A 22,066-nucleotide genomic window follows, 5' to 3' on the forward strand; every position below is an offset into this window, starting at 1 on the left:
CAGAGTTAGCCATAGGCCAGTCCACCCCTGGTAGTGCTGTTACAAAGAGCCTGCAATTAGAAAATTATATACTGGCTTTACGGAGTTACAGCGGGCTGCTGTGCACTAGATGGACATTATTTACAGGTTTGTATATATAATTTGAAGGCTGCCCTGTATTAGCTGCCACTCCCATTTAAGGTTTGTTTTTGTTAGTGTGTACCACTTGTAAGAGCTCACAGTCTAAACACAAAATAAATGCCACACACACCAGCCAGATTTGAAAGCATAGCTATTTTATAGCTGGGTACTGTAACAGAGACACAACTTTTATTTCAAGGTGTGTACACGAAGCTGCTTTTTCAGGTATTGCCAACAACAATGTGAAGTTGACATTTTTCAATGAATACTGTTAGGGAGAATTCTCTGTTTAGGCTGAATTTCCTAACCTAGTGAGTCCCCCAGCAGCTTTGCTGGATTTCTGGAGTTTGTTTCTTTTCCCATCCTGCCAAGAGTGAGACTCTTTTTCTCCCACTCTTGGACATGAATGTGTGTAATTCCTTTGAATGTCAATGTGTTCCAATGGCTATGGGGTCTTTTACTACATAGGGTCTCATATGTTTTTCTATATGTGTTACAATGCACCCTCCGTGCCGTAGCACTGGAGCGTCCTAGCGGACCTCCATCATAGACTCCATACCCGGGGACTGACTACTGTCTCCCCGGGCATGTAAAGTCACCATTGGCTTTACTAGACCTAAATTTACTAACAGAACTAGTACAAACCATCCTATTGTGGACGTGCTAGTAGGGGTAATTTGATTACTCCTAGGTCTGTTATTCGAGGGGACACTGTCCTGTCCCCCCTCGTCGAGTTTTGGCTGGTGGCAGTGGAAACTACTCGTTATGTTCGACCCCGAATATAACTCTATGGGATTCTTTCCATTGTTGGAGGTTAATACTTTTCCTCGTTAATCTCTAACATACCACTGGTTTACTTATCTTAAATAAGTCTATCGGATGGTATTTTCTGCCAGAACTTGGTTTTTAAAATGGGGTCTGTGTTCGCCTCTGTGACTCCTAAACCAAAGGTTGAGCCCTTTGTTCCACTTTTGGCAGGCTTCTGTACAGAGACCCTCCAAAGTGGTGCCATTCTGTCTGTGTTACCACAGGGGGTGTGGGAGGGGGTTTAGGGACACTGGACTGAGTTGCCTTGCCAACTCCGGTCGCACTCTGGTGTGATTGGCCCAAGTGGTGAGCCACCCCGCTCACCACTTAGCGTGTTTTGATTGACAGCTAGGCTGAATGAATGGGGGTTTTCTGCATAAAAGCAGGGCTTTTGGGACTGGATCTTCAGAGGTCGCCACAGGACCTAAGAATCCGACGAGGGTAAAGCTGAGCTGACCCGCAACAATGACACCTCCGGTGGAGCCCTGCTGAACCGACTCACCACTTCCCGACGACAGAGGAGATCTCCCTGCCGGAGAGATCATCTCTACTCTTGGCAAAGACCCGACGTGCATCCACCACCAGGAACAACTGCCCCCGCCGGAGCTGTCTCTCCACAAACAAGGTACCGTGTCCGCCTGGCTTCCCTTTCTGCCGGATAGAGTGAGGTGTCTTAATCCTCGCCTTTCCATTTGGTCGCCTCCAAGCTTTTTTTAACTTGTTGTTGTGAACTGGTCCAATCTTTCCATAACATTTTGCGATAAAGACTCAAAGCGCATTTCCACTGAGACACTTTTTGGGACATATCGCCTTGCCTCTCTCCGAGTGGGCCTGGCCTCTGAACTTTGTGATCTGCGGTAGACCCTGCCTTACTTGCCTTGCATTTGTCCGTAAAGTATTGGTACCGAGTTGATTTCATAACCTGCCTTATTTTTCTCTCCCGACCTAACGAATACTAGAGTGCCATCTAGGTTAAAACATACACCTCTGTCTGCAAATAAGTGATGCCGTTGAACCTAGACTTGTCGAACTATTGTTAGGGGGATTGATCTTTTTCTTATAGTAATTGTGATTGAAGTGTTTGCCATTTTAGTGCCAGAGCGTTTTCTATAGATGTGTTGTTATAAATAAATACCTTTATATCTTTACACCGAAGCCTTGTTCCGTGTTTGCTTGTTCTACTGTGTGGATTGCCCTACCTTGTATACTCCACATACTGCCTAACTCTTCTTGAGGGAAGTCTGACTGCTCAGCCACAGCTACCAAGTGAATCTGTGCGGTACAGACTGCTACCAAGTGGGTTTACTGCCAAACACCTGTAGTTCTAAATATTTTGCAGTGGTCCCAGAGGGAACTGCACAGGTTTCCGCCTAACACTGGTGTACAGCGGTGGGATTTGTATCGAGCATACAGTTTAGAGTGCTTTTCGACACTTTAGGATAACTAACCACAAAGCTTAGCACTAAAAAGCAACTTTCAAAAACATGTCTACTATGGAAGCTTACAGTCAAGAATCCTTGTCAGGTGAAAATACTGAGAGTTTACAAGCTCTCTGTAGGCAAGAGAATCTTTCTGTGAGAGGCAAGAAGTTAGAACTGATAGCGAGATTGCTGGAAAACCAACGTCTGGGTACTGGTTCAGAGGAACCAACTTCTCCAGCAGATGTAGATAACAGTGATGGTGTTGATCTAAATCGTAATTCTGACGATAGTGATGAAGAGGCTGAAGAGGAAGGAGAGGCTAACGAAACGGTCCCCCCTGCTCCTCTACCTGCTTTACCAGCTGTACCTACGGGGCCCATACCAGGTCCCACATGTAACCCTGCTTATTTTGAACTTGAAAAAATGAAGCTTGAATTAGAATACAAACGGTTCTTGGCTCAATCTGAAAGAAACCAAGAGCTCGAGTTCAGACGGATGAATGCCCAGGCTGAGCAGAAGCAAGCTGAGTTAAGGCTCGGAAATTGAACTTAATCACGAATTAGAGATGAAAAAGTTGTCTGTGGAAAATGCTTCTCTCTCCTCTGGTTCCTCTAGGAGCTCCAGTACCAAAAGACCCCAGATGCCGAAGGAATTAGTGGGTATGTATGAACCGAGATTGGATGTGTTGAATTGGTTAAAAGGGTTTGAGTACAATCATGGGCTCCAGGACATCACCGGGAATGATTTACTTCCCTGGTTATTCTCTAGGCTCCCCCCTGTTGCGACTGATGTGGTAATGGAGTTGGGGGAGGCGGATAAGACGGATTACGAAAGTGTGAAACTAGCTTTGATAGCTAGATTTGGGAAGACCCCTTCCGAGTATCTTAAGAGGTTTAGAACCCTCAAAAAGCATGATGGTACCCCTTGGGCTACCTGGGTGAGTGAAGGGTTGAAAAACTTAGAGGGATGGATTAAGGGTTACAAAGTGAACACTTGTGAGGGTATCAAGAATCTTTTTATTTTGGAGTCGATTTATGATGCCTGTTCTCCTGAGCTCAGACAGCACTTGGCTGACTCGAGGGAATTGGATTCCCGGAAGCTGGCTAAGGCTGCTGACTTATGGATTGCCAACAGGGCTACTCATAAGGATTCTGGGGCAACTCAGAAGAAGGATGAGGGAAAACAGCCTAAGAAAGACTCAAAAGAGAATTCGAATAACTCAAATTCCAAAGAGGGCCCCAAACAAAGCCAGAAGGGTAAGCCACAAGGAAAACCGCAGCAGAATAGTGTGTCTTCTGGTGCCAAACCGGAAGGAGGCCAGAACAAGCCCATTTACTTCCCTGGTTATTCTCTAGGCTCCCCCCTGTTGCGACTGATGTGGTAATGGAGTTGGGGGAGGCGGATAAGACGGATTACGAAAGTGTGAAACTAGCTTTGATAGCTAGATTTGGGAAGACCCCTTCCGAGTATCTTAAGAGGTTTAGAACCCTCAAAAAGCATGATGGTACCCCTTGGGCTACCTGGGTGAGTGAAGGGTTGAAAAACTTAGAGGGATGGATTAAGGGTTACAAAGTGAACACTGTGAGGGTATCAAGAATCTTTTTATGTTGGAGTCGATTTATGATGCCTGTTCTCCTGAGCTCAGACAGCACTTGGCTGACTCGAGGGAATTGGATTCCCGGAAGCTGGCTAAGGCTGCTGACTTATGGATTGCCAACAGGGCTACTCATAAGGATTCTGGGGCAACTCAGAAGAAGGATGAGGGAAAACAGCCTAAGAAAGACTCAAAAGAGAATTCGAATAACTCAAATTCCAAAGAGGGCCCCAAACAAAGCCAGAAGGGTAAGCCACAAGGAAAACCGCAGCAGAATAGTGTGTCTTCTGGTGCCAAACCGGAAGGAGGCCAGAACAAGCCACCATTCCAAAAAACATTCGGTAAATGCTTTGTTTGTGGCTCGAATGACCACGTGAAAGGAGATCCCAGATGTAAGGGTAAACCTTCAGGGGTCCAGAGTTTCTCCTTAGCCTTCGCTCCAGAGGAGGAAGTCCAAATGGCAAGTGGAAACTTTCTACTGCTAGCTGATGAACCCATTGGAGTCTCAGCCAGCATTTCTTTAGTGTCTCTGGGGTTGTGGGAACAACAGAATTTAGACGTCTATAATTCTATCCCCGATAATACTAAAGAGTATTATAAGGACAGTGTCCAGGTGAATGGTCAGGAGACTCCTGCCATTGGGGACACTGGGGCCAGCATAACTGTGGTGGATAAATCGTTTTTTCAGGCTGAGGATGTTGCTAAGGCACCCAAACGCCTCACCAAGTTAGCTGGAGGGCCTGTGCAGATGCTTCCCCAATTACCAGTTCTCATCCAGTGTAACAACATGACTGTGAAGATCCCTGTCAGCATACAGAGTGAGGTACCAGGACGCGTGCTGTTGGGTAACGATTTGAAAACTCTTGGAGTTGTATCGCATACTCCCAGACCTCCTAGTAAACGGTTACAGGAGCTAACCAGACCTGCAAGAGAGAGGACCATGCGTGGTACTCTCCAGGAGATGATGAAGAAAGAAATCACTCCTGCTCCACTGGAATTGTCGGCCGCTGTCTCGAAGAAACCAGAAGCGAAAGGGAAACCTAAAACTTCTACCCCGAAACCAGCAGCCAGCATTTCAGTACAGCCAACAAGGACTTCCCCGCGGTTGTCCAAAGTTACACCCGTAACTCCACCTCCAGCTGAGGCTGAGAGGGAGGTACAACCCTGTGTGGTAGAATTAGACTCTGGAGAGGAGCTAATGGAAGGCCAGGAACTCATTGGAGATCTGGATCCTGTTGACCAACCTGAGCTGCAGTCTTTACTGGCAGAAGGTGGACCCAGCAGGGCATACTTCAGTAAGGGACAGAGAGAATGTCCAACTCTGGAAGGTCTTCGCCACCAGGCAGAAGCTCAGGCTGAAGGGCAAGAGCCTGGGAAATACTGGTTGCACTGGGAAGATGGCCTCTTCTACAGTGAACCGACCGAGTCTGCACCTGGAGACTACAAACAACTTGTAGTACCCCAAGAGAACAGACCACAGTTCTTGCAGTTAGCCCACGAGATTCCTTTGGCTGATCACTTGAGTTTCAAGAAGACTAAGGAAAGGCTCTCTCTCTACTTTTATTGGCCAAAGATGGGGGCCGAAGTAGAAAAACACTGCAGGAGCTGCCACACCTGCCAGACCTCTGGTAAGGTTGGCTGCAAGAATGTGGCACCTTTAGTGCCTCTCCCAGTTGTGGGAGTCTCATTTGAGAGAGTAGGGATTGACATTGTTGGTCCCCTTGATCCTCCAACCTCCTCAGGCAACAGGTGTATACTTGTTGTAGTAGACCATGCTACTAGGTATCCTGAGGCAATTCCTATGAGGACTGTTACAGCTCCGGCTGTGGCTAAGGCCCTCCTTGGTATTTTTACTAGGGTCGGGTTTCCTAAGGAAGTAATCTCTGACAGGGGGTCAAACTTTATGTCCCACTACATGAAAGCCATGTGGAAAACCTGTGGAGTTACTTACAAGTTCTCACCAGCTTATCACCCACAAACAAATGGGTTGGTAGAACGGTTCAACCGAACCATGAAGAGCATGATAGGTGCTTTAGAAGAACCCCTTAAGCGTAAGTGGGACCTTCTACTGCCATGCCTTCTATTTGCTTATAGAGAAGTCCCTCAGGAGGGAGTAGGTTATTCTCCCTTTGAGCTTCTCTATGGTCATCCCGTCAGAGGTCCATTGGCCCTGATTAAGGAGGGGTTGGAGAGTGCTCCTTCCCCCAAGCCAGTCAGAGTGACTGACTACGTGATAGGTCTCCGGAGGAGAATTTCGCACATGATGACAGAAGCAAGCGATAAAATGAAAGCTGGACAAGCATTGGTCAAGCACTGGCACGATCAAAAGGCTAACATGGTTGAGTTTGCTCAAGACCAGCTCGTTCTCGTTATGATCCCGACAAGGCAGAGGGCCTTGCAAGACAAATGGATGGGACCCTTCAGAGTTGTGGGTAAACTCGGAGAGGTGAACTATCTGGTGGACTTGGGCAATCCCAAGGAGGCTCCGACAGTCTACCACACCAACCGACTCAAAGCGTATGTCTCAAGACCTGATGTAGGAGCGTTGCTTCTAGCATCCTCCGAGGAAGAAGAAGAGAGTGAAGCTCTTCTGGATGTCCTCAGAGGCTTACCTTTAGACAAAAAAATTGAAGGAGTAAATCTCTCTTCAAATCTGACACCCGAGCAACAAGAACAGTGCAAATCTATGTTGAATCAGTTTGCCTCCCTGTTCTTGCTTCCGCCAGGCTTGACCCCTTGGGGTCAGCATGACATACTCACTGGTGACTGTCTGCCAGTCAAAAGCAGAGGATACCGAATGTCAGAAAATGTACGAACCCACATCAAAGGTGAGGTCATCAAGATGCTTGATCTCGGGGTAATAGAGCCCTCTACTAGTCCATGGTCTAGCCCAGTTGTGTTAGTACCAAAGGCCGGATCTAAAGAGCTTAGATTCTGCGTGGATTATAGAGCTCTTAATGCAGTCACCAAGACTGATGCCCACCCTTTGCCAAGATCAGATGAGTTGGTGGATAAACTTGGCGCCGCCAAGTTCCTCAGCACATTTGACTTGACGTCAGGCTATTGGCAAATAGCCCTGACAGACCATGCCAAGGAGAAAACTGCATTTTCTACCCCCGTTGGCTTATACCAGTTTAAGGTAATGCCTTTCGGATTGAAGAATGCACCTGCAACGTTTCAACGGATGGTAAACCAGGTTCTGACTGGGATGGAGGACTTCTGCATGGCATACTTGGATGACATTGCAGTGTTCAGCAATTCCTGGGAAGAACATGTAACCCACCTGAGAGATGTTTTGCAGGCTCTTGGACGAGCCAATCTGACCATAAAGGCGAGTAAATGCCAAATTGGACAGAGTAAGGTAGTCTATCTTGGACATGAGGTAAGAGGTGGAGAAATAAGGCCTTTGCTCAGTAAGATTGAAGTTGTGCAAAATTGGACAAGACCTACTACTCAAACCCAAGTGAGAGCCTTCCTAGGCCTCACTGGGTATTACAGGAATTTCATAGAGAACTATGGGACCATAGCTTCTCCACTGAATGTCATCTCCTCGCCCAAATTTCCTAAAAAGGTTAGATGGAACGAGGTGTGCAATCAGGCTTTTGAAAACCTGAAAAAGGCTCTTTGCCAAGCCCCAGTACTCAGAGCTCCTGATTACCGCCAGCACTTCATTGTGCAGACAGATGCTTCAAATGTAGGAATAGGTGCCGTACTCAGTCAACTGGATGGGAAGGGTAGGGAGCACCCCGTTTGCTTCATCAGCCGCAAGCTGAAGGATCCTGAAACAAGGTGGGCAACAATCGAAAGAGAGTGCTTTGCTATCGTGTGTGCTCTGAAGAAGTTTAGGCCGTACTTGTATGGTTCTACTTTTGTCATTCAGACTGACCACCAACCCTTGAGATGGTTAATGCAAATGAAAGGGGAAAACCCAAAACTATTGAGATGGTCGATCTGCCTGCAAGGGTTTGATTTCACCATTGAGCACAGGTCAGGGTGTCACCACCAAAATGCTGATGGTTTCTCTAGGATGTATGTCATCGACTAGCGGTATGAGATTCATCCAGGAGTGGATTAAATCCTCCTGTCCCTTAGTCTGGGGGGGGGGGGGTGAGTGTTAGGGAGAATTCTCTGTTTAGGCTGAATTTCCTAACCTAGTGAGTCCCCCAGCAGGTTTTCTGGATTTCTGGAGTTTGTTTTTTTCCCATCCTGCCAAGAGTGAGACTCTTTTTCTCCCACTCTTGGACATGAATGTGTGTAATTCCTTTGAATGTCAATGTGTTCCATGGACTATGGGGTCTTTTACTCCATAGGGTCTCACATGTTTTGCTATGTGTGTTACAACGCACCCTCCGTGCCGTAGCACTGGAGCGGACCTCCATCATAGACTCCATACCCGGGGACTGACTACTGTCTCCCCGGGCATGTAAAGTCACCATTGGCTTTACTAGACCTAAATTTACTAACAGAACTAGTACAAACCACCCTATTGTGGACGTGCTAGTAGGGGTAATTCGATTACTCCTAGGTCTGTTATTCGAGGGGGCACTGTCACGTCCCCCCTCGTCGAGTTTTGGCTGGTGGCAGTGGAAACTACTCGTTATATTCGACCCCAAATATAACTCTATGGGATTCTTCCCATTGTTGGAGGTTAATACTTTTCCTCGTTAATCTCTAACATACCACCGGTTTACTTATCTTAAATAAGTCTATCGGATGGTATTTTCTGCCAGAACTCGGTTTTTAAAATGGCGTCTGTGTTCGCCTCTGTGACTCCTAAACCAAAGGTTGAGCCCTTTGTTCCACTTTTGGTGAGCTTCTGTACAGAGACCCTCCAAAGTGGTGCCATTCTGTCTGGGTTACCAAATGGGTGTGGGAGGGGGTTTAGGCACCCTGACTGAGTTGCCTTGCCAACTCCGGTTGCACTCTGGTGTGATTGGCCCAAGTGGTGAGCCACCCCGCTCACCACTTAGCGTGTTTTGATTGACAGCTAGGCTGAATGAATGGGGGTTTTCTGCATAAAAGCAGGGCTTTTGGGACTGGATCTTCAGAAGTCGCCACAGGACCTAAGAATCCGACGAGGGTAAAGCTGAGCCGACCTGCAACGACGACACCTCCGGTGGAGCCCTGCTGAACCGACTCACCACTTCCCGACGACAGAGGAGATCTCCCTGCCGGAGAGTCTCTTCCCCTGACTGGTGGGAACAACCAGTCCCCTTTGCTTTTTCTTCGCTCCAGGACACAGTGGTCGAATTGCTCGTGCAGAGCACCTCGGCAACCGGATAGCCACTACCCCTGTACCGCGACCAAAAGGTGGTGCCTTGTGACGGAGCACTCTGCGGCTGGTCTCTTCCCTGGTGGTGCACAGGACTTCACTTTTCTTCGACGACAAGATCATCTCTACTCTTGGCAAAGACCCGACGTGCATCCACCACCAGGAACAACTGCCCCCACCGGTGCTGTCTCTCCACAAACAAGGTACCGTGTCCGCCTGGCTTCCCTTTCTGCCGGATAGAGTGAGGTGCCTTAATCCTCGCCTTTCCATTGGGTCGCCTCCAACTTTTCTTTAACTTGTTCTGAACTGGTCCTATCTTTCCATAACAATTTGCGATAAAGACTCGAAGCGCATTTCCACTGAGACACTTTTTGGGACATATCGCCTTGCCTCTCTCCGAGTGGGCCTGGCCTCTGAACTTTGTGATCTGCGGTAGACCCTGCCTTACTTGCCTTGCATTTGTCTGTAAAGTATTGGTACCGAGTTGATTTCATAACCTCCCTTATTTTTCTCTCCTGACCTAACGAATACTAGAGTGCCATCTAGGTTAAAACATACACCTCTGTCTGCAAATAAGTGATGCCGTTGAACCTAGACTTGTCGAACTATTGTTAGGGGGATTGATCTTTTTCTTATAGTAATTGTGATTGAAGTGTTTGCCGTTTTAGTGCCAGAGCGTTTTCTATAGATGTGTTGTTATAAATAAATACCTTTATATCTTTACACCGAAGCCTTGTTCCATGTTTGCTTGTTCTACTGTGTAGATTGCCCTATCTTGTATACTCCACATACTGCCTAACTCTTCTTGAGGGAAGTCTGACTGCTCAGCCACAGCTACCACGTGAATCTGTGTGGTACAGACTGCTACCAAGTGGGTTTACTGCCAAACACCTGTAGTCCTAAATCTTTTACAGTGGTCCCAGAGAGAACTGCACAGGTTTCCGCCTAACAAATACACAAACACGCTTCATAGAAAAATATACTTTTCATTGTGACGTGGGTGTTTTTTTTAGCATGGGACATCCAACGGCTGCTTCTGAGGGGACAGAGAAACACGAGAAAACCAGCCTGAATCCGCAGACATTTTGTGATCGGTTGCATATGTTTGCTAATTGTATAATGTGGGCATTATTACACGAACCTCCAGTACCTGCTAAAACAGTTGAGATGTATTTTGTTTCAATATCTAAAATGTAAAATGCCAAGGTAAATAGCTCATACGGACAGACCTGACACATACATTACCATCGCGTGAACAGGCTGCTTCAATACTATCTTTTCTATATCAAAGGCTAAGTCATTACCCTTTGCAGCACCATTACAATGCCTTTCATTCATGACACATTTTACATGTATCTGGGTATTTAATTAAATAGACATTAGAAACTCAGTTTAAATCGAAAAAAAAGTGGTGGATTTAGCAACGGGATACCCTGGTTATGATTAGCTCACTGTCTGCACTCTGAAATGTGCCGATTCTCTTGGTTTCTGCACACAAGGACATGCTGATTAGCACCTCATTGTCTGCACATAACACATGCTGGTGAATCCCCCATGGTCTGAGCATAGATATATGCTGATGAGAACCTGCATTTCTGCAAACTGAGACATGTCGATGTGACTGACTGGACTCTGCTTCATAGGAGTACAAGGATGAAGAGTGGTACATTGCCCACTCAGCCCTCATGCTTACAAACCAAAACCTGGTGCTTCATAAAGGTAAATTAGTGACCGTTAAGAGATATGCCTCCTTCACGTCTTGCGATAACGTGGGCCGAGGGAAGGCTTTGCTCTCATGAGGGGTGTGAATGTGAACCAGTAGTGACCCAAACAACACAGTACCACCATCCAAAATATAGGGAATGTCCAATCAATGTTCTATAAAAATATAAAGCCTTTAATTAAACACACCATCTGCATGTGCAACGAAAGGTTAATACTTTGCAAAAACACATCCCATAGGAAAGAACAGAGAAGATTCAAGGGACTGAAGAAAGTAGCATTCTGAGTGTGGCTAAAGGGATGGTAGGTGAGGTACTACCATAAAAAGGATCTCTTGAAGAACAAAGGGATGATTGTTACCTAACCCGTCTCTAGGGTCCAAGTGGATCGTGCGGGCAGTTCAGTGTTAACAGTACCTGTATTCAGTTCTTAGTGGGCTGACACATCAGACCTGGTTTGGGCATGTAGGTTCATGGAGGCACAAACAGCAAGAAGGCATCGAGCAGGGTTGAATGCGGGTGGTCTGTGCGGTCAAGCAGTGGTGGTTCAATGATGCAGGGTGGGGAATTGCCAAGAACACTTCGGAGTTGGCCTGGCCGAGTCTTTCTTTAGCCGCTGGTTAAGGTCGTCGAGTGTTGCTCCAGCAGTTGGAGTTGGCAGGCGATGGGCCTCGAAGTGGTGATTGAGTGTGTGTTGAGGTGCGGGTAATGAGGCAGTGGTTAGCTTGGCTGAGCCATGGTTGTAACCCCCGGTTTGAGTCGGCAAATGACCCTCCAGAGATTCAGGTTCTGGCGTTAAGATGCAGTGAAATAGTTTGGCTGGTTGGAGGAATGCATATACCAGCACCAGCACCTTCCCTGTAGTTCAGGATGCAGGGAACACAGAACAACCGGTACAGTGAGGTAGAACAGGGAGCTTCGGCTGGTTAGGCTCTCTGGTTGCTGTTACTCAAGGACAGGATACTCCATTTCAGGGTCTGCTCCTCTGGTACAGAAGTTCTGTTGCAGAATATGTGATCCTGGTCCACAGCACTGGTCACCCCTGATGTTCCCTGGCAGTATTTAGGGTACAGATATTCCTTCTCTCTTCGACTGCTCCTTCTTCAACTCTGGCTGAGGGCTTTGGACAGTGCAACTGTCCCGAAGGAAGTCCAGATGAGAAACTTCAGAACAGCTCTTTGGCAATGAAGGATCCTTGAGGAACTGAGTGAATTCTGCTGAAGGGGTGTGAAGCCCTTCTTTTAAAGGCACAACTCCCCAGGTGATTGTTCTAAAACTAGTCTGCTTTAGGGGACCAATCCCTGCTCCTGCCTGGAGTGGACTCTCCCCTGCTGATGTCACACCCAAACTGCTTTGCTTCAGAAGAAGTGGAGGGGACAGGAAAGGGAAGTAGAGATAGCGAGAAACAAGATGATGGAACGCTTCTTCGAGTGTCCAGAGCACTCCCATCTATCCTACTCCCTTCCCTTCCTCCTACTGACAGAAAAGCCCCTTAGATATGCATCACTCCGGTGTGAGGGTACTCATCCCAAATGTGTGTGTCCTTTTGATACCTGGGCTGCCTGCTGTGTGGCTATCTCAGGAGGAGGGTGTTACCCGCCCTCACAAAGAGAATTAAGGAGATGCTGGGTCCTCTGTGTGTCTGCCTTGCCATGTGGCTGTATCAGCCTGTTTTACCTCATTATACGTTCCCTTCCACAGCAGAGCTTACTCACAGGAGCTCACACATGTGTGATATCAATTGGGATGTGGCGGCTATGATCATAAGTAATGCCATGCACAATGCCTAAACTCAGGCATAGCTTATTCTTAGAGATTACCCTGCACCAGCATGGAGTACTCTTGATCATCATAGGTTGGATACAAGGGGCATATCTTTCATGTTGCCCATGTGCAGTGGAGTGGGCATCTTGTGGCCTTGGCACCTACTATGCACTATGAAGGATTTTCTAGTCTCAGGGCCTCATTATTAGTTTGCCGGTCCAGAATTAATGTGCCAGTAATTCCTTTTGCTGGCACGTTCCCGGACTGGCAAACTATAAGTTTGCTGGTGGGGTGGCTTGATATACCTCTTGCCAAGATCTGGAACTAAGTCAGGCACCCCACCGGTATTACCAGTGCTATGGAATGGGGATTAACCTACCATTTCCAGCACCTGTAACCTGCTTGTAATTTCGACAGATCAGGTGCAGGTAAAAGTATTAACCTTTGCTGGGATCCTGGCAGTATTACCATCAGGATACTGGCAGACTTTTAATGAGAGCCTTAGACTCCTTTCTGATCTAGGTCAACTTTGTAACAAATGTAAAATGACCACTAAATATGCGTTTTCTCTGACTGTCTGTAAGCACAAGTGCTTGGTGTCAGATCTATGGCAAATCTAAAAACGTTACACCACTTGACAATACTTATCTTACTGTCTGTAAGCACAAGTGTTTGGTGCCAGATCTGTGGTAAACCTAAAAACATTACACCACTTGACAATACTAAACATCAGGGGTAAGAAGACTGCTCCTTCATAGGCACTTGGACAGACAAATTCCATCAGCGCTTGCCAGCATAGTCAATGGTGGGGGATGATGGGAGTTTTATACTAAAACATCTGGAGAGCCACAGGTCGAACAAAACCACCATTTACAGAGGCAATATGACTACACATGGAAAAATACAGTAGAGTGCAGTGAAGCCAGAGGCCCATTGCCCTTCATCAGGGCCCCCACAAAACTGCTATAAACAATAAGACCATATACATAATGTATATAATCCACACCATCTATTCAAAGTGGCAAAGTAAAGGCCACCGTGTGGACACTGGCATTGACTGCTGGATGTGTGCGAGATTTCAGATGTGAACACAGTTGTATTGCTTCACAAACAACCCACTGTATGAGTTCTATAAATATATCTGCCCTTGCACTATTGTCCAACCCTCAGTAGTCTCACTGTCCATTTCTCTCCACTCCACCATGTATGTACCTGCATCCATACTATCTTCTAAAGTACTGTCCTTTGTCAGTTGTTGGGGTATTTCATTAAATCCATATGGTATCATGGGTCTCACATTCTAAGTGAGAAGTAGGGAGGGTGTTTGATAGTATTAGCTATTATTATGTTGGGAAAACATTAACAGGAATAGCATTTTCACTATTCAAATACATTCATGGGCATATAGGAACACACATTAATCACTGCCTTATTCCTTTCAATGACTAACTAGAAACGCATAACATGGCCAATTGCCCTGCAGCAAATATCTTACGGAATTACCTTTGACCAGTGCTTTGTAATGCCACCCGACATGTAAGCCTTCTTCATGGGGTAACAAACATACAAACATGCTACCGATAACCTTTGAGCTGCACCCGTACAATGTATATCAGGTGTAGCTGTTGGGGCTCAGAAGGAGACATGACAAAGGAAAGGTTCTGGCTATTAATTACCGCAGCAGCTGAGGAATGTTTTCGATTATTGTCCATTAGTATTCTGAATTTGTAGGTGTCCTGGGCATAACACATCGCATGCAGGACAATCAAACAAACACATAATATTCTCCTTGCTAAAGGCATTGCGCATTACTCCTTTGAAAATTACTGTTTTTCCTGGGCAATGCTTGCAGATGCTCCAAACCCCATAGAAGTGGACTTTCACCGAATGTTTCAGCTGTGTTTTAATAGGCAAGCACCCTTCGTTCGACACATGCTATGCTATTGAACAGCTCTACTGAGATGAATGTTTTCCCTGGAGTACAGGATCCAGGAAAGTCTGCAACAAGTTAGCATCAAGTGGGGAATGCTGAGGGTGGGCCTTTGGATATTGAGACCCACTCAGAGGATCAGAAAGGACTGCTACCATTCAAAAAACTGGAGCGATTCAGCCCCAGAGTGAGAACACTGATCTTCTTGTTTAGTTTTCTGTTATATTACTTTGATTTGACGCTTCCACACTCAGCAGGATCCCATGTGTAGATCTCTAGATATGGAGGAGAACTTATTTTGGCCGTTCTGTACCCTTATAACCAATCCCAAAAACAAAACACAGTTAAATCAGGTTATTGATGCAGCAAGGCACAAGTACGCTATGCTTTTGGCATGGAGTTGTGACAAAGGGGGATCTGGTTATCAGATCACCCTTTTAGGGAATGAATCACCTGCATAATGTTATGTATTAATAACAATGTAAAAAGCTAGGGCTCTGCACCCTTGCCAGGCGGCAATTCCTCGCAGTAGATGCATCCCTTCTGGCCTTACACACTGAGCTATGATGATGAATACCCCGACTGAGATGTGTTGATTAAAATCTCAAGGTCAGCACACTGACAAATGATGGTGAATACCTCACTGTCTCGCAAGGAATATGTGCTGTTAAACACTAACCTTTTTCATGGTATTATTTATTTAAGTGCATACAGTTGGAAACAACTTGTTACACTACCAACATATATGTTTGTTGTGCAATTAAAATTAGAAAAGGCCATAGAAATATGAGTAACAAAAAAACACTGGTACACAGTAACTAGCACGAGTAAAAACATGTGTATAAGAAACAAACCATTGAAAGATATTTTTGTTCAACCATACATTTCATCAACACAGACATATTTAACTTGTTACTGCTAGATTAGCACCAAGCAAAGAGCTGGTTCACCCATAGCCATAGGTAATTGGTGGCAGAGGATCTCTTTCATAAAGACTAACATTTCCATGCGCCTTGATATAATGTTGACTCATATTGGGACAAGATGTTAAAACGTGTCTTACAGTTTCAATATATGAACCCCAGAGTCGACAAAGGCGTTCTTTCAAGGAAATACCCAAGCAGGTGCCCCGAACTCCAAAAACTGGCATAGTGTCCAAACGCATTGATAAGAGAAATTGTATCAATGCCGGGTGGCGCCACTTTATCAGGTATGGTCTCGGACCATGTTAAACACTGACGGTCTCTGCACTGATATTTGCTGATGATTACCGTCCCACCCCCTCTGCACACATAGATATGCTGATTCTTACCTCACTGCACACTGAGATCTGCTTCTGATTACTTCACTAACTGCACATAGAGAGGTGTTGATTCACACTGACACACACTGATGAATACCTCACTGCCAGCACACAGATATGTGCTTATGAACATCCAATACGCTGGCGGATACCTCACAAACAGCACGCTGGTATAAATACCTCAGGGCCTGCTGATATACACCTCTGTGTCGGCACATTAAGATATCCCAAGGAATACCTCAGTTGGTGCACACTGAGTTGGTTCATAACTACCTCAGTGTCTGAACACTGATCTATGCCAATGGCACCTGGCAGTCAGCACATTGACCGCATGCTCTGCTATACTGATAGTTACCTCAGTGTCCTCACACTGAAATGTGCAGATGAATACCCCAGTGTTTGAAACAGTGATCTGCCACTCAGTAAGTGTTCGAACACAGGAATATGGCACGTCTGTGTCTGTACTCTAAAACATACTAACGAATATGTAAGTGTCGGATAACAGGTATCTGCTGATGGACAGTTCCCTCTTCAAGAGTCACCCCTTTGTCAGACTATAATATAGGGATTAACTCTAAGAAAAAGGCTAGTGAATACCTCATTATTTGGACACGCATAACTGCTGCTTAACACCTCGACTTTTAAAACGCTGATCTGAATGAGTAGCTGCTTAGGAATGTTCTATTGAATGCACCAGGCATCGCCTTCTGAATAACCCACAAGGCTCTGAAATTTTAACTCAGGTATTTCCTGCTGAATACACTATTCAGAAGATTTAAAGTAACCACAAAGCGTACATTACCTCTCCGCGATGCTATCTTCATGCCAGCCAGCTTGGTATGCCACTTAGATGACAGAAAAGGCTTACAAATTCTTTCTGGTTTGAGCAGTTTCTGTTGGAGTGCAAGCACCGCCCATTTCCTGTGTGTTGTAGTTTGACGGTTCGAAACGACTGTACATGTTGGACTTTAACAAATTGCATCTGCACAGCACAGAACGTTTGTATTATTCCATTGTACATGCCAATTAGGACAGTTTACGTTTTTTGATGAAGGTGCATTGAAACCACCACACTTTGGCTCAGTATAACGCTTCTTAATGTATCATAACGTGTCATAATATAACATAATATTACATTAGTGCTTCACGACCTGCATTTGTGATTGGAATAACAAGGTATCTGAATGAAAAAAAGTCTGTGGGGTTGATTTCCACAAGGGTTACTAGTAGTAACTCTAAATTCCTCCTAACCTCCTAATTGACAGAAAACAGTAAGTCGGGAGTAAGCAAGCATGAATTCTGTAACTTGTTTGCCATATAACTCCGGAAAGCATTACCTTCAACAGTTACACCATAGATGACATCTCTGGAAAAAATAAATGTAAGGTCTTCTTTGTCCCAAGGTCAGCAAAAGCAGCCTTGCAGCCTTATTTAAAATATGATGCACATTGTATCAAGCAAGATAGCCTAGGAATGGAGCCCAGCCCTGTCAAGAGCCGTCTCCACGCATAAAACCACTGGGCCCAGCAGTGGTGATTGTCGCAGCACATAGTTCCTAGCATAGGGGCTCAGTTCAATGGTGGACGGTGTTTGTTTCAGCAGAGGGGCACTACTATTTCCCCTGATTTGCAGTGATAAATGAAGCCTATTGATGGAGCTTTAACCTGCCATTGTGGATTTAGGTTGGTTCTTCCCAGGAAAATGGGTTGAAATGGCACCTTTTGCAGTACAAGTTAAGTGAACAATTTAGTAAAAAATCATAAACTATACAATCATTGCTAACACATGAAAAAACCCAAGAGATGGCAGGTTACGAAAAATACACAGGAGTATTGTACAGCACATTTTATAATTCCAGTGCTCACGATGTATGGCAACATTGCCAAAGTAAAACACTTCTCATGAAGCAATTGTCAAAAATATATGCATTCAACCAGATGATGATTCAAAGGGTAAATGTGTTCATGATTCTTAATTGTCTCTTTATATAATCAGGAAAATATACATGTATTGCTTTTTGAAGTATAGGAAAAAGGCTACAGAGGCAATTACCCCTCCCTAAATACAATTTGTTAAGGAACGTGCACCAACTGATACCTGAATACTTACACACTTTTTGTATACAGGCAATTTGAACTAGCTCCACACCATTTCAGTATAAAACAAAGTTTATTCAAACATCATTTCGTAAAAATAATATTTTGTAAACATTTTGTTTTTGCAGTCGAACAACTGTTAATGTGTACAGTTATTATAACATTGTAAACATTTTTATACATTTCTCACAAAGGCATTTATCGTAAGGTTTGTTTGGCGTTACGATTTGACACGTGACCGCTTGAAAGCACAGGCATGGGGCTGAACTCCATTTTTGTATCTGCTGGGATAAAATAAGGCTTCAGTCACCGAATGCGATCAAACATTGCTGTTGTTAATGAGAAGGACAACAACATTCAATGACCAGGATGAATCCATGACCATTAATGGAAAGGCATCACACAATCACACGATTGTCAGGCAATAATAATAAGCCAAGCCCTCATCAAGAATCTGTAAATGAGGTCAAGACGCCCAAATACAACTTGTACATGAATATAGAAGGTGTGAAACATCATTTCAAAATAAAGGGTTCCTGTGATACAACCATAAAATGTATAAGAAATTGCTCTGTCCTGAAGACGGCTACAACAATATAAAAAGGCACCAGGGATAGTGCCTCATATATTTCTAAATAGCCGAAACATATGTCAACAATTCCAAAGGCTATTACATAAAGCCTAAGTGACGGAGATTAGAACCTAGAATCTCCTTAATAAATAAGGCGATTGAAAAACAACATTATCATAATTGACCAAACAACACATTAGTATGATTTGTACAGTTTGTGTTCCAATTCGCAATCAAGTAGAAAGATAACTGAGTGTGCGAAAGGACTGTAGGATCATGTACACACCCCACTTCTTTGAAAACAAACCTCATGATAAATGCCTTTGTGAAAAATGTATAATAACTTTTACAATGTTATAATAACTGTACATATTAGCAGTTGTTTGACTGCAAAACATTGTTTTTAAAATATAATTTTTGCGAAATTAAATTTGAATAAACTTTGTTTTATACTGAAATGGTGTGGAGCTAGTTCAAATTGCCTGTCTACAAAAAGTATGTAAGTATTCAGGTATCAGTTGGTGGACGTTCCTTAACAAGTTGTATTTAGGGAGGGGTCATTGCCTCCCTAGCCTTTTTCCTATACATAAACCTCCCTTTGGTAGGCAATTCCCCGATAACAAAAAATAGGGATACACCCATATATCAATACCTTGGTTTATGAAGTTCAATAACGAAATTAAAGAGAACATATATTCAAGACTTCAAAAAGTCCCTTAAGCATAGTAAAATAAATGTGGTTATACTTATTCAGGTATCAGAACCAAAATGTATGTTTTGTGATTCGTTTTTTTTTTCTCAAAGACATACAATACAAAGTCAAATGTAAACAGACGCATGCCAACATGCCTCACGCATGTTTCCCTAATCTAGTTCTCCTAATACTCTCTAAAATGTGTGAGGTGTTTAACATGAATGTTCATATAGACATAATCAAACTGTAGGCCACAAATTATAAAGTAATCAAAAAGCAAAGTACACAATAAATCTGCATTACAAATATATCACATGGAAAACCGGATATCACCATATGCTGCAAATAATTCAACGCAATAGTTGCTTGTTTAATTTGGAGCATATCTGACCAACATATTTTCAGGGTAATTAATAGAATTCAGCGCACAAGTGGCGCACGCGGCTGGCGCACAGTGTGCACGTGTGACTTTCTGCGCCAGCCGCATGCGCTAAAATCCATTTCCGCGCACAGCGTATTCATGGATTTTAGCTTCCAAAACCAGCCGTGGCACAGAGCGGCGTAACGACCCTGCAGCAGCACCAGTTACGCCCCAACCCCTCCCCGTGCGCCATGCACAGCGCACAAATCCCGTACATGGCGCTCAGGCCCCCAACCAGGAAAATGCCTGGAAAACTCCCTGTGCACCCCTCCGAATACACGTACCCGGCTGCACGGGGAGACTCACAAGCGATTGGAGCGGGGTACGTGTATAATTGGGGTTAGCAGGAAGTTTCACACACAATTGGAGCGGGTACGTGTATTTCGGGGGTGCGCGGGAAGTTTCACATGCGATTGGCCCACTGCGAGCGGGGTACATGTATTTCGGGGAGCGCGGGAAGTTTCACACACGATTGGAGCAGGGTACGTGTATTTTGGGGGGTGCACAGGAACTTTCACACGCGATAGGCCCTGTGCGCGTGGGGTATGTGTATCCAGTGGGGTGCGCGTGGAGTTCCACACGTGAATTAGCACTATAGGTCCTGCCAGGTGTCCCCTCTACACCCTCCATGCCCCTGCAGGCAGCCCAAACCACAGGGGACTACCCTGCACCCCTGGTCATGTGCGGCAGCCAGTTCATCCACCATGAGCATGTCCCCCAGCCAGGCCACATGTCACCTTGCACTAGTGATCACCATCTTATGTCCCCCAGCACCCCCACCCCGCAGCAGTCAGGGGCACATGCCAGCAGGCCTCCACTCATGACCACCTGCACCCCCACGCCCCAGCAGTCAGGGGCACCTGCCAGCAGGCCCCCACTCATGTCCACCAGCACCCCCACCCCCCAGCAGTCAGGGACACCTGCCAGCAGGCCCCCACTCATGTCCCACAGCACCCCCACCACCCAGCAGTCAGTGGCACCTGCCAGCAGGCCGCCACTCATGTCCACCAGCACCCACACCCCCCAGCAGTCCCCCACTCATGTCCACCAGAACCCCCACCCCCCCAGCAGTCAGGGGCACCTGCCAGCAGGCCCCCACTCATGTCCACCAGCACCCCCACCCCCAGCAGTAAGGGGCACCTGTCAGCAGGCCTCCACTCATGTCCACCAGCACCCCCACCCCCCACCAGTCAGGGGCACCTGCCAGCAGGCCCCCACTCATGTCCCACTCATGTCCCACAGCACCCCCACCCCCCAGCAGTCAGGGGCACCGGCCAGCAGGCCCCCACTTATGTCCACCAGCAGCCCCAACCCCCTGCAGTCAGGGGCACCCTCCAGCAGGCCCCCACTCATGTCCACCAGCACCCCCACCCCCCAGCAGTCAGGGGCACCTGCCAGCAGGCCCCCACTCATGTCTCACTCATGTCCCACAGCACCCACACCCCCCAGCAGTCAGTGGCACCTGCCAGCAGGCCCCCACTCATGTCCCACAGCACCCCCACCCCCCAGCAGTCAGGGGCACTTGCCAGCAGGCCCCCACTCATGTTCACCAGCACCCCCACCCCCCAGCAGTCAGGGGCACCTGCCAGCAGGCCCCCACTCATGTCCACCAGCACCCCCACCCCCCAGCAGTCAGGGGCACCTGCTAGCAGGCCCCCTGTTAGGCGGAAACCTGTACAATTCCCTCTGGGACCACTGCAAAAGATTTAGGACTACAGGTGTTTGGCAGTTAACCCACTTGGTTGCAGTCTGTACCACACAGATTTACTTGGTAGCTGTGGCTGAGCAGTCAGACTTCCCTCAAGAAGAGTTAGGCAGTATGTGGAGTATACAATATAGGGCAATCTACACAGTAGAACAAGCAAACACGGAACAAGGCTTCGGTGTAAAGATATAAAGGTATTTATTTATAACAACACATCTATAGAAAACACTCTGGCACTAATACGGCAAACAACTTCAATCACAATTACTATACGAAGAAAAAGATCAATCCCCCTAACAATAGTTCAACAAGTCTAGGTTCACCGGCATCAATCACTTATTTGCAGACAGAGGTGTATGCTTTAACCTAGATGGCACTCTAGTATTCGTTTGGACGGGAGAGAAAAATAAGGCAGGTTATGAAGTCAACTCGGTACCAATACTGTACGGACAAATGCAAGGCAAGTATGGCAGATCACAAAGTTCAGAGGCCAGGCCCACTCGGAGAGAGGCAAGGCAATATGTCCCAAAAAGTGTCTCAGTGGAAATGCGCTTCAAGTCTTTATCGCAAAATTGTTATGGAAAGATTGGACCAGTTCAGAACAACACGTTAAAGAAAGCTTGGAGGCGACCCAATGGAAAGGCAAG

General features: G+C 46.0%; 1 protein-coding gene across 1 annotated transcript in view; it reads right to left on the minus strand.

Moving 5' to 3' along the window:
- Nucleotides 1–16,818, minus strand: part of LOC138571342 (uncharacterized) — a 323,964-nt gene extending 307,146 nt beyond the window's left edge. Inside the window, exon 1 of the mRNA XM_069649190.1 lies at nucleotides 16,735–16,818. The gene's annotated coding sequence lies outside the window, so the exon portion shown is untranslated. The remainder of the gene's footprint in view (nucleotides 1–16,734) is intronic.
- Between the last annotated feature and the right edge of the window lie 5,248 nt (nucleotides 16,819–22,066).

This window comes from Ambystoma mexicanum, chromosome 1p, assembly GCF_040938575.1.
Source record: "Ambystoma mexicanum isolate Mex_15411 chromosome 1p, UKY_AmexF1_1, whole genome shotgun sequence".
Classification (NCBI taxonomy): Eukaryota; Metazoa; Chordata; class Amphibia; order Caudata; family Ambystomatidae; genus Ambystoma; species Ambystoma mexicanum.